This window comes from Sturnus vulgaris, chromosome W, assembly GCF_052056855.1.
Source record: "Sturnus vulgaris isolate bStuVul1 chromosome W, bStuVul1.hap1, whole genome shotgun sequence".
In the NCBI taxonomy this organism is placed as follows: Eukaryota; Metazoa; Chordata; class Aves; order Passeriformes; family Sturnidae; genus Sturnus; species Sturnus vulgaris.
In genome coordinates this window covers 45,915,145-45,928,352 of record NC_142282.1, presented here as the reverse complement: position 1 = coordinate 45,928,352, position 13,208 = coordinate 45,915,145, and the positions used below count along the sequence as shown (strand labels likewise).

The following is a 13,208-nucleotide window of genomic DNA, read 5'->3' as shown; positions in this document are numbered from 1 at the left end:
ATCCACTTTTGTAACATATTTAAAGATAAATATTTTAAAATATTTTTAATATATATTTAATAGTAAGACTAATTGTTCTCAGGTACCCACCACCTGAGCTGGAAGACAGGGACAGGGAGCAGAATGAAGCTCCCATAATCTATGGGAAAATGGTCAGTGACCTGCTACACCAGTTAGACACACACAAGTCTATGAGGCAGGATGAGATCCACCCAAGAGTAGTGAGGGAGCTGGTTGAAGTGCTCACTGAGTGACTTTCAACCATTTATCAGCAGTCCTGGTCAACCAGGGAGGTCCCAGTTGACTGGAATTTATTAAATGTGAGGCACATCTACAAGAAGGGCTGGAAGGAGGATCCAGGAAACTACAGGCCTGTCATTCTGACCTCAGTGCCAGGGAAGGTTTTGGAGCAGATCATCTTGAGTGCCATCAAGTGACAGGTACAGGACAACATGGGGATCGGGCCCAGCCAGCATGGGTTTAGGAAAGGCAGGACCTGCTTGAGAGGAATGTTGAATTTGTCTTTACAAATGAGTTGTGGATCAGCCTATAGATAAGGCTAGCACTGAGAGATAAAAGAAACAATGGGATGGATTCCACTGATTGATGAATGGAAAGAGATATTTGCCTTTACAAACAAACTGTAGGGCTGCTGATAAATGAAATTGGATATCGAAAGATGAAAGAAGCAACGGGGGGAAAACTATGAATTCTATAAGAATTAAAAATTAAAAGGGAAGGTTATACATTAGAGGGGAATTTCAGGTATCAGGCGTTCCGGGAAGTCTGTGCCTCTCAAGTACCTAAGCCAATGGGGAAAGAGAGAGGGAAATGCGGCCGGGAAAATAGGATAAAAAGGAGGCTGCGTCCTCCGAAAATTTGAGAGATCCCAGGGGAATGTCCCATGGCCTCTCCCTTTATTCGAATAAAGCAAAAAGGACTCCTCTGTCTCCTTTTTGGACATAAACCTCTGGTGTTTGTGGATTAATTTTCCTGACAATTTGGGGGCTCGTCCGGGATCTTTCCACCGTCCGGGGCGGCGGGCGGCGAGCGGAGCTGAAGGCGCGCCTCACCCAGTTTCGGTGATCAGCTCCCCTTGGTGCCGGCCGGCACCGGGCGATTGATTGGGTTCCCGAGACTGTCCAGGAGACAGACGAGTGGCGGACCAGGGGGGTCCGTGAAGAGTCCGCAGGGAAGGACTACTGAAAATCTCACCGGTGAGTAAAATGGGATCTTCGGGGAGCAAACCTGGGAGGGCACCCATGGAGGGTAGCACAGGTAAACCTGGGAGGGCACCCATGGAGGGTAGCACAGGTAAAACGGGGCACCCAGAGAGGGTTGGAAAGGTAAAGCCGCGAAGGGGCCCCGGCAAATGGGATGACGATCCCATAATACCCCCGGAGAGTTCCTTGGGGTGAATGCTGAGGTCTTGGGACAGATTGTATATTCACCCAGAAGTAACTATGGAAATTATGGTAAAATATTGTTATTTTGTGTGGCCAGAGTATAAGTTGGCAAGGGGACTTATATGGCTACTTATGGAACAGATAAAATTCATTTGTGTCGAATTTTGTGAAGGTATTTAGAGGAAAGTGGTGAGGATTGGAATGTTTTTCAGCACCTTCCCCCGTCTTGTCCTCCAGTGTTGCTAGCTGACCCAGAGCCAGCTGCAGGTCGCCTGTATCCTCAACTTTCAGAGCAAGGGGATCAGGGAAATGTTATTCCTACAGCCCCACCTGAGAAGGATAATGGTGTAGGGGGAGGGGAGCAGCATGTTGTATCACCCCCCAGAACTAGAAGAGGAGCTCAGTTTAGGGCATCAGAAGCCCCCCAAGAGACAGGGGTACACCAGATGCCACTCCGTCAAGTTCCTTTGGGGGGGTCAAGGGGGAGGATTTGGGTTTGTAATTGTACCACTTACTACCCAGGATATAAGAGGGTTGAAAAAAGAATTACCCCCATATTTGGATGATCCCATAGGGGTGGGGGAAAAGATAGAGGAATATTTGGGAAATGCGGATAATACATGGAAGGATTGGGATTTTCTTTTGGGAATTTTATTTGGGTCATCAGAGAAACGAATGATTTTGCAGAAAGCTCGGCAGCTGTGGGAGGATGAACACCCACAAGCAGCAGGGGGGGCTGGACCCAATGCACCTACAGTGGGTGATGCCATCCCCCAGGCAGACCCCCAGTGGGACCCAAATAACCAGGCCAGTCTGGCTCGCCTTTGCGATTACCGTGCTTATTTGATCAGGGCAATCAAGTCTGCAGCTCCCAGAACTAACAACATAGCTAAGGCTCTGTCGTTAGAACAGGAAAAACAGGAAAGCCCTCATTGGTTGGAGAGGATTAGGGATGCCTTGAGGAAGCACGGGGGGATGGATCCTGAAGGGCCAGCCTTCAACACATTGCTTGAGGTGCAATTTATTACTAAGGCCTGGCCTGATATACGGAAGGGGTACAAAAAGATAAAAAGTGGCAAAATAAGCCTCTAAAGGAATTGGTTAGAAAACCGCAGCAAATATGTGTAAGAAGGGATGAGGAAAAGGCAGAAGCTAAAGCAAAGATGATGGCAAAGTTTTTGCAGCCCCAGAGGAATAAACCACAGGGTCCAAGGGGTCCCCAGGGACAGAGGGGACGGGGTCGGTCACAAGGAAGTGGCAAAGGGATTCCCTCCTCGGCAGGGGACAGCCGACCCAAACAGCGGCTGGGGAAGAACCAGTGTGCTATCTGCAGGGCAGAAGGGCATTGGAAAAACGAGTGTCCGCAAAAACAACTGGACCCTCAGGAGGAGGAAGTCCAGAGAATAATAGAAATGGATTGTTAGGGGTGTCAGGGGCTCCTATTATACCAAGGACCCACCACTCAGGAGCCCTTGATAACTTTTAAGGTGGGTCCGGATCGAGAGGAGGTGTGTTTTTTGGTAGACACGGGGGGCCTCTCGGTCCACCTTAAATTTTATACCTAAGGGGGGGAAATTGTCAAAAAGATCCTTGGTTATTCAAGGAGTAAGCGGGAAGGATGAGCGAGTGCATTTTATTCAACAGCTGTTAATAGATGTGGAGGACAGATTTGAACTGCATGAATTCTTGTTTGTTCCTAATTGTGATTGTAATTTACTGGGAAGAGATTTGATGGCTAGAATGGGAATGCAAATTAGCATTGTAAGAAGTGACACGGAGTCCGAAACTGTGATATCTTTGTGTAAAATGTCTGAAAAGGCTTATGCTAAAATAAATCCAGAAGTATGGGCAGCTCCAGGGAAATATGGGAAACTGGACATAGAGCCTCTCCAATTTGAAGCAACCAGGACAAGTGGTGTGTAAAAAGCAATACCCTCTTTCAAGGGAGGGAAAGAAGGGGTTACAGCCTGTTATTGAGTCCCTGCTAAAAGCAGGTCTTTTAAACCCGTGTATGTCTCCCTATAACACCCCTATCCTGCCGGTTAAGAAACCGGATGGAACTTACAGAATGGTGCAGGATTTAAGAATAATAAATGAGATTGTCAAACCAAGGCATCCCACAGTTCCAGATCCATACACAATCCTAAATCAAATCCCTTCTTCACATCAGTATTATTCTGTACTGGATTTGAAGGGTGCTTTCTGGGGGTGTCCAATCACAGAAGATAGTAAACAGTATTTTGCTTTTGAGTGGGAACAGGAGGAAGGAGGGAAAATGATAAAACAACAATTGACATGGACAGTACTCCCTCAAGGATATACAGAGTCACCAGTTCTGTTTGGGCAAGCTTTGCAGAAAATATTAAGAGAGTTTACTCCACCCTTAGGAGTCAAGTTGTTGCAGTATGTAGATGATTTGCTCTTATCAGGGGAACAGGAAAAGGTGGTTGAAGAGGCTACTGTAAAGCTGCTTAATTTTCTTGCAAAAAAAGGGACTTAGAGTATCCAAAAAGAAAGCACAGTTAGTAGAAAAGAAGGTCAAATATTTGGGACACATTCTGTCCGAAGGGTTACGGTGTATTGATCCAGAAAGGATACAAGGAATTTTACAGGTACCATTACCCCAGACTAAAAAAGAGTTACGGCAGTTTTTAGGGTTGGTGGGGTACTGTAGAGCATGGATCAAGGATTTTTCTGTGGTGGCCAGACCTTTATATAACTTTTTAACTCAAAACAGTCCTAATGTTGTGGTATGGACACCAGAAGAAGAAAAAAAGCTTTAAGAAATTAAAAGACAAATTGGTTAAGGCCCCAGTCTTGGCTCTTCCAGACGCAGAAAAAGAATTTCAGCTATATGTGGATGTCAAACAGGGTCATGCTAAAAGAATTTTGGTGCAAGAGCATAGGGGAACACGGAGGCCTGTTGCCTGTTTTTCTAAGTTGTTAGACCCGGTGCCAGAGGCTGGCCCCATTGTCTGCAGTACTTTGCAGCCACAGCTCTGATGGTGGCTGAGGCCTGAAAGCTGACAAGGGGAGGGGATCTCATTGTTAAAGTCCCACATCAGATTAAAGCTTTGTTAACTGAAAGAGCCTCTAAGTGGATGACGAGTGCTCGATTATTACAGTATGGATCTTGTTTAATGGAACAGGAGGATTTAGAATTTAAAGGTGGGGAAATTTTTAATCCAGCCTCTTATTTAAATGGCCCTGGAGAAAAGGGGGGCCAGAAAGAAATCCATGATTGTATCCAGGTTATAGACCTCCAGACACGGGCTAGGGAAGATCTACGGGATATTCCCTGGCCTGAGGGAGAGAATGTGTTCATTGATGGGTCCTCCAAGGTGGTAGAAGGGAAACGATTTACAGGATACTCTATCGTGAATGGGAAGCAATTAAAGGAAGGGGGGAGGTTACCACACACCTGATCAGCTCAGACAGCAGAGCTGTACGCGCTTGTGAGAGCCTGTGAATTATACCAGGACAAGACAGTAAATATCTTTACTGATTCTAAATATGCATATGGGTAATACATGCATTTGGAAAACTATGGGAAGAAAGAGGTTTATTAAGCTGCAAAGGAACGACATTAGCTCACGAGAACTTAATCTCTTGCCTATTGGAGGCAGTGAATTTACCAAAAAAGGTGGCGATAATCCACATTAAGGGGCATCAGGCAGGATGGTCGGAGGAGGCAATAGGAAACCGACTGGCTGATGAAGAAGCTCGCAAAGCTGCATTGTTGCCACAAGTCTCTAAGATCCTGCCTATGCTCCCAGTAACTGCACCGCTGCCAGAGAAACTCTCTTTTCCACCAGAGGAACTTGAGATAATTAAAAAGAGTGGGGCAGAGAAAAGAAAATAATTGGTTTACAAAGGATGGTAAGCAGTGGATACCAAAAGCTCTAGCCTTACAATTGTTAAAACAACTTCATGAAGGGAGTCATTGGGGCTCCCGAGGACTGGCAGAAGCCTTCCTCAAAATGAACACTGCTGTTGGTCTCTTTAGCCTGGCAAAGCGAGCCACTGAAGGCTGTTTGACTTGTGCTAAAACCAACAACAAAGTTACAAAGAAACTGGCCGGGGGAGGGAGGCGTTGGGCAGTACGTCCCTTCCAGAGATGCCAGGTGGATTTTACTGAAATGCCTCGAGTGGCAAGATTTAAATATCTTCTGGTAATAGTATGTCAATTAACCGGGTGGCCAGAAGCATTTCCAACTGTGTCAGCAACTACAGGATCAGTTGTTAAAATATTTTTGGAACAAAAAATTCCAAGATATGGGATGGTGGAAGCGATAGATTCAGATAGGGAAACTCATTTTACAGGAAAAATTCTTCAAGGAGTTATGACTGCTTTAGGAATGCGGTGGAACCTCCATACCCCCTGGCACCCACAGAGTTCGGGCCAGGTTGAGAGGATGAATGGAGAAATAAAGAAACATCTCCTGAAGCTGGTGATAGAAACTAAAATGCCATGGGTACGGCTCCTGCCCCTGGCTTTAGCAAGGATAAGAGCCAGACCCAGGGGAGATATTCAATTATCTCCCTTTGAATTGATGTTTGGAATTCCTTACCCTTGTAATTCTCAGCCGAGTGGGGGGATAGAGATAAGTGATGTGTATTTGAAACAATATGTGGCTCGGATACTGTCTCCTGTGAAATCTCTTCGACAGGAAGCTCAGCTGGCACAGACCCTACCTTTGGACTTTGCTGTTCACAACATCCAACCGGAAGACTGGGTCCTGGTTAAGGAGTGGGAAGAAGCACCACTAGTGGCGAAGTGGCGTGGACCTTTCCAGGTGTTGCTGAGCACAGACACAGCCGTCAAGACAGCTGAACACGGGTGGACCCATCACACTCGGGTCAAGGTCTCTGCAGCCCCAGAGATTTGGACATCTCAACTGGAGGAGAAGGACGGGAAGCCGCGACTGACACTCCACAGGAGTGGACTGGAGCAGCAGCCAGTGCGTCGACATCGGGGGAAGCCTCGTGTGCCCACCCACAGAGTGCCTGCTGAAATAGTCTGTGTGGGCATCCCTCCTCTCAGATCTCCAGTCACTGGGGGCCAACCCTTGCTGTCATTGTTTTCTTTATATTAAGCCGTTTCTGTGCCTTCACTCGCCACAAGTGGTGTGAAAGACAACGTGAAAGTAAAAATTAAGTTAGGAAATTAGATTACACAATCAGAATGTTTCTCTTAATAATGTTACCTTTATATTATCAGTTAGGTTGGAGCCAAAAATGGGAAAATAATTGTTTTGACCTTAGGAGAAAAAGTAGCAAAAACCTTTATGAGAATGGGACATGTTTTCTTGGCTACCTGGTGGACTATAGGTTAAACAATTACTTTTTTTTCCTCTTATGTGCTGTAGCAACTCTAATCTTTTTACCATGCACGATCCCTTGCTTAGTACAACTTATTCGACATGTGATCAAAGGGATGCAGGTAATAGCCACGCCTACTGATCCAAAAATGGTTACAAAAGGATAGAAATTGATGTCACTCCAAATAATTACAAAACCAAAAAGAACTCAGGAACAAGAAATTAAGTCAATGATAGCTAAAATTTGTAAAGACAATTATTAAAAATAAAAGAGGAGGGATTGAGAGGAATGTTGAATTTGTCTTTACAAATGAGTTGTGGATCAGCCTATAGATAAGGCTAGCACTGAGAGATAAAAGAAACAATGGGATGGATTCCACTGATTGATGAATGGAAAGAGATATTTGCCTTTACAAACAAACTGTAGGGCTGCTGATAAATGAAATTGGATATCGAAAGATGAAAGAAGCAACGGGGGGGAAAACTATGAATTCTATAAGAATTAAAAATTAAAAGGGAAGGTTATACATTAGAGGGGAATTTCAGGTATCAGGCGTTCCGGGAAGTCTGTGCCTCTCAAGTACCTAAGCCAATGGGGAAAGAGAGAGGGAAATGCGGCCGGGAAAATAGGATAAAAAGGAGGCTGCGTCCTCCGAAAATTTGAGAGATCCCAGGGGAATGTCCCATGGCCTCTCCCTTTATTCGAATAAAGCAAAAAGGACTCCTCTGTCTCCTTTTTGGACATAAACCTCTGGTGTTTGTGGATTAATTTTCCTGACATGCTTGATCAACCTGATCTCCTTCTATGATCAGGTGACCTGCCTGGTGGATAATGGAAAGGCTGGGGATGTTGTCTACCTAGACTTTAGTAAAACCTTTGATACTATGTCCCATGGCATTTTCCTGCAGAAGCTGTGGCTCATGGCTTGGACAGGTACACTCTGCTGGTGGTGAATGGTGCTACATCCAGTTGGCGTCTAGTCACTAGTGAGGTTCCCCAGGGCTCAGTATTGGGGCTGGTTCTGTTTAATATCTCGAATGATGATTTGGACAAGGGGACCAAGTGCACCCTCAGCAAGTTTTCAGACAACACCAAGTTGGGTGGGAGTATTGATCTGCTGGAGGGTAGGAAGGCTCCCTAGAGGGATCTGGTGGGGGTAGGTCCCTTCTCCCAGGATGAGAAGAAATCGCCTCAAGTTGCACCAGGGGAGGTTTAGGTTGGATATCAGGAAAAATTTCTTCACTGAAAGGGTTCTCAAGCATTGGAACAGGCTGCTCAGGCCAGTGCTGGAGTCATCATCCCTGGAGGACTTTAAAGCTGTGTAGATATGGCACTTGGGGACATGGTTTAGTGGTGGACTTGGCAGTTCTAGGTTAATGGTTGGACTTGATGATCTTGGAGGTCTTTTGCAACATAAATGATTCCATGATTCTTTCTAAAAATATATTAAACTACTTGTTAGCACCAACTTAATTTAAAGTTAGGACAATGAAGTAAATATTCAGCTTGAAATAAGAAAAATTCAAACTATATAATTAAAAGCATTGCCTTTTCTTAAATGTTGAGAGCTTTGCTTTTGTAGAAATAGGAATGTATGTTTTCAGATTAAATAAAGTTAATTTCGATTTGAAATTTTTTTCTTTTTAACACACAGTGTTTTGAAGTGTGGATGATATGTGGTAATGCTACATACTTATAGGATGAAGGAAAAGTGCCTTTGGGCAAGTGGGCCATAGCTCACTGAATACCTGTGGTACTGCAGCAGACTTCTTAATGTTTAGTATTGTTGAGGGTTGAATGCTTCCCTTTTCTTTCTGTGGAATTTCTCCCATTGTTATGCTAAGTAGTTGTGGCTACACCTTAAAACTACAGATAATGTTCTCTCGTAGAGGGGTGGATGGAGGGGGAGGGGGGGGAACCGGAAAAGGAAAGGTGGGACGGGGGGTCTGGAGCGGGGGACTCTCTCTCTCTTGGCTCGTGGAGTGGGAGGACAGCCCGGGCTCCGATCTGTCATCTCCCCTGCCATCCCAGCACTGAGATCCACGGTCCCTGCCGTTGGACATCGCTCTGCTGCTCTCCCATCTCACCCTACTATCTCCGGACACTCTGCTGAGCACCACGACCGACACTGTGAGGGAGAGTCACTTTTCCATCCCCTCTCACTCCTGGGCTGCCGCCATCACCCAGCCCCTCTTCAACTGCGCGGGACCTGCCCTGCGCCCAGCACCGGTAACTGAGCGCAGGGAGAGAGGGCCTTGGCCAAAAGGGACGGGAACTGAGCTATACTGTTCTGTTGTCAATTTTTATAGCTGTTGTTGTTTTTCTGCCTTGTTAGATATCAGTAAAGAACTGTTACCCTTATCCCCACATCTCCTGCCTGAAGGCCTCTGATTTGGACCTAAAATAATTAAAAGGGAGGGGGTTGCATTCTGCATCTCAGGAAGGAGGCTCTTGCCTTTCCTTAGACCATACCTGTCTTTCAAACCAAGACAAGTATGCATGTCTTCCTGGGCATAAGACAAATTTCAAAGGAACGACTGATGTTTCAGAAGTGAATTTACTTGGGGACATTTGAGTTTGCATCTCTTAAGGTAGATGTGGTCAGTATTAGCCTAATTTGTTTCTTCCCGAGTCAGTGATGAAACTCCAGTGCTTGAATGATAGCAGAGTTATGCTGAATGCCTGAGAAAATGCCATACTTAAAAGTTACATTTTAAAATAATATTAAGTGATATGATTGAAGAAGAACCATCCAGAATAATTTAAATGAGATGATAGGATGTGCTGCAACGGCATAGTCATATATTAGGGTTTCAGTCTATTTTGAAATTAATTTTAGATCTGTCATGCTCATTAGCTGGTTTCTAACATTTGTTTTGAAGTATGGTTCTATTAAGAAAAGTCACTGTGTAAAAGTGGCATTTTTGTACTATTGCCACCATCTATAAGTTCTGTCTGTTAGGTTACACAAGGGCAGTATTTTTTTAACTGCTTTTTACTTCTCATAGCTTGGTTAAGAGATAATATGCAATTACTGTGTTTTTGCAATCAACAGAGTAATTTATCTGTTATATTGATGTATACTTATTGAAGTCAGTGGCATTTCAGAGGGTATAATTTGATGCAGTTATGCCATTGTCAGCCAGGACCAAATATGAATTTTCACTGAATTATCCATTTGTTGTTAGACATGAAAAACTGTCCTATATTGTGAATCCATATAGACTATACACAAAAGGGAACTTAGGTAAAACTATCTTCTTACATACAAATGTCTGTGAATAGTTGTTATAAAATCATTCAAGAGAAATGAGAAAGTCCATTATGCCATTTTTAGAGTCACATTTCCAGATAGCACACAGCCCTATTTTAAAAACATTTATGATTAGTGGTAAATTTTACAAAATGAGGCTTGTAAAATAGGAACTTTTAATAGAAGCATAATTTCCAGTTATTCTGTTCAAGTGAGTACATATTTATTTTCAGTGTGACCTTTCTAATACTGATTTTCTTAAATTTGCTTTCTTTCAGCAAAGCCCACAAATTCTCTTTCCATAGGCACCATTGTACCCCTTCCAAAGCCTGCTTCAACACCAAAATTGTCTACAAGGAAACTTAGTGGAATTAATGAAATAGTATGTATTGATTGTTGGGTTTTTAAATTCTCCGTTGTACTCAATTTCAGATCTATCATTTACACTATGCCCTGGTTTTGGCTGGGATAAGAGTTCCTTTCTTCTCAGTAGCTGGTACAGTGCTGTGTTTTGGATTCAGTATGAGAATAATGCTGATAATACACTGATGTTTTGGTTGCTGCTGAGCAGTGCTTACCCTGAGTCAAGGGCTTTTCAGTGTCTCAGGCTCTGCCAGTGAAGAGCTGCACAAGAAGCTGGGAGAGAGCACAGCTGGAATAGCTGACCTAAACTGGCCAAAGGGATATTCCACACCATAGAGCATCATGTCCAGTATATAAACTGGGGGCAGTTGGTCAGGAGGGGCCAATCACAGCTTGGGGACATGCTGGTCATCAGTAACTGGGTGGTGATCAACTGCATTGTGCATCACTTGTTTCTCTTGGCTTCTGTCACTCTCTCTCTGTCTCCTCCCATCTTACTATCATTATAACTAATGCTATTATTATTATTATTATTATTATTATTATTATTATTATTATTATTATTATTATTATTATTATTATTATATTCGTTTTGTCTTTTTTTTCTTTCCATTATTAAATTGCTTTTTGTGTTGGGTTGACCCTGGTTGGATGCCAGGTGCCCACCAAAGCCACTCTATCACTCCCGTCTTCAGCTGGATGGGGAGAGAAAATATATCGAAAAGTTCATGAGTTAAGATAAGGATGGGGAGAGATCACCCACTGATTACCATCATGGGAGAAACAGACTCGACTTCAGGAAGCAGTTGAATGTATTATCAATCAAAATCAGAGCAGGATAGTGAGAAGTAAACCAAATCTTAAAACCACCCTCCCCCCTCCCCTTCCTTCCCGGGCTTAACTTTATCCCCGAATCTCTACCTTCTCCCCGTGCAGCAGCACAGGGGGATGGGTAATGAGGGTTACAGTCAGTACATCACATGTTCTTTCTGCCTCTCCTTCCTCCTCAGAGGGAGAACTCCTTCCCCTGCTCCAGCGTGGGTCCCTTTCCATAGGGTGCAGTTCTTCAGGCACAGCCTGCTCCAGTGTTGAGTCCCCCACTGTGGCTTTGACCCTTTGAGTCTTTACCCTTTCCTCCGGACTAGTTCAGATGTTAGGGTGAAGACTTCCAGATCTGCCACATGAACGTGAATAAAAGATAACAAAAGAGGCTCTTTCCCCCTGGGGAGGTTGCAGGGGTTTATTTCTTGTGGTTCCCCAGGAGCGACAGGAGAGAAAAAAGGAAAGAGAGGGAAAGAGGGAGAAAGAGTGAGGGAAAAGAGGGAAAGATGGAGGGAAAGAGGGAAAGAGAGAAAGAGAAAGAGGTCAGGGGGCACAGGTCTTTTCTAGGGTCTGAAAGGGGGGCGGGAAGAAATTGGATCTCGGCCAGCTAGGTATGGCCAGGAGGGGAGAGGGACCAGACCACAGGACATTGCAGGGGTCACGGAATCTACCATTTCCGATACATCTAGGGAGATGCAACACCCCACAGGGTCACAAGTCCAGCCAGCAAACCTGCTCCAGTGTGGGTTTCTCTCTCCATGGGTCCACAGGTTACTGCCAGGAGCCTATTCCAGTGCAGTCTTCCCATGGCGTAACAGCTTCCTTCTGGCATCCACCTGCTCCAGTATGGGTCTTCTCCATGGGCTCCAGGTGGATCTCTGCACCACCATTGACCTCCACGGGCTGCAGGGACACAGCTGCCTCACCATGGTCTTCACCATGGGCTGCAGGGGAATCTACTCTGGCATCTGGACCACCTCCTTCCCCTCCTTCTGCACTGATCTTGGTGTCTGCAGAGCTGTTCCTCTCACATATTCTCACCCCTCTCTTCTCTGACTGCAATTTTCTTCAGCTCAATAACTTTTTCCCCTCTTAAATATGTTACTCCAGAGTCGTTACTACCATCTCTGATTGGCTTGGCCTTAGCCAGCAGCAGGTCCCTCTTGGAGCTGACTGGCATTGGCTTTGCCAGACATGGGGGAAACTTCTAGTGGCACCTCACAGAAGCCACCCCTGTAGCCCCATCACTATCAAAACCTTGTCACACAAATCCAATACATTCTTATCTCAACCCGTGAGGCTTATCTTTCCTTTCCTATTCTCCTCCCCATTGAGGGCGGGGAGGTGAGGGAGCAGCTGCGTGGTACTCAGTTGCCAGTTTGGGTTAAACCACAACACACTGTTACAGTGGAGTTACTTTCTAGACAATGCTCAGGGAATCACATACTCAGATTTTCACTATTGCTGGATAGGCATGAAGTTGTTAATGATAAACATGTTAGTATAACAAAATAATTTTTAACTGAACTTGAAAGGTCCAAAACATAAGCTTTGTATCAGATGAATATTTTTAATTGAACAAATCAATAGCTGGAAAATTAAAGGATAGCATATGTGTAGGATTAAAATATTCAAAATATTAAATACTACTGAAATTATAAACAAAACTCAATTGATTTCGGGATATCACCAAAGCTTTGGGGAATGAGTGGGATTGAGTAGATCTTTATCAGTCATGTGTATACAAGTAGCCCTGCTGTGACTTCACCCTGCCCTTGGTGCTAGTTGGTAGAGAAGGGTGGTGGCAGATTGCAGCAGCTGCCCATCTGACTAGTGAGACATTGCAAGTTACCTTCATCACTGCTCACTCCTTGCAGTGCAGGTCCATCTGCTGATAAGGAATGTGTCAAAGAATGCAAATAGCCAGACAGTATATCTGGCCAAGCCATGCTTAATCTCTTCTATGAATATTGTGATTCTTTGGGTTTCTGTAATGGTTTGAAAGCAAAACCAGTGAGAGACTCCAAGTCAGAAATACAATT

General features: G+C 44.5%; 1 pseudogene; it reads left to right on the top strand.

Moving 5' to 3' along the window:
* The window catches only part of LOC148220240 (F-BAR domain only protein 2-like), a 69,266-nt pseudogene that overhangs the window by 19,612 nt on the left and 36,446 nt on the right, over window positions 1-13,208 (top strand).